We start from the raw sequence: 360 nt of genomic DNA, 5'->3' as shown, positions 1-360 counted from the left end.
ACCCCGAATGCACGCGGGCGGGTGGGTTCGTACTGCCCGTTCCACCGTCTCGTCAGCAGTGCCGACCGGTCTGTGATCGGCGAAGGGAGCCACACCAGGTCTGGTCCTGCTGCTTGGCGGCACCATGTCTTCGGGAGCTCGTGACAGACGGTGGGCTTCGGTGTACTCTCCAGCCATGGGAAACGAAGCTGGTGATGCAGGTGTGGGTCTTTCGTTCCCAAATCGGTTGGGTTTACGTCGTTGCTATCTAGTCACGCACCCTTCAACCCCAGGGGGTACCTATTCCCTTCAGCTCGTCACTCGCACATCCCCGTCAGGGCCTCTGTGCGTTTGCGGGCTGGGGGTGACGGTTTAAAGACT

This window comes from Chiloscyllium punctatum, chromosome 36, assembly GCF_047496795.1.
Source record: "Chiloscyllium punctatum isolate Juve2018m chromosome 36, sChiPun1.3, whole genome shotgun sequence".
NCBI lineage: Eukaryota > Metazoa > Chordata > Chondrichthyes > Orectolobiformes > Hemiscylliidae > Chiloscyllium > Chiloscyllium punctatum.
Note: the sequence above shows the minus strand (reverse complement) of the source record.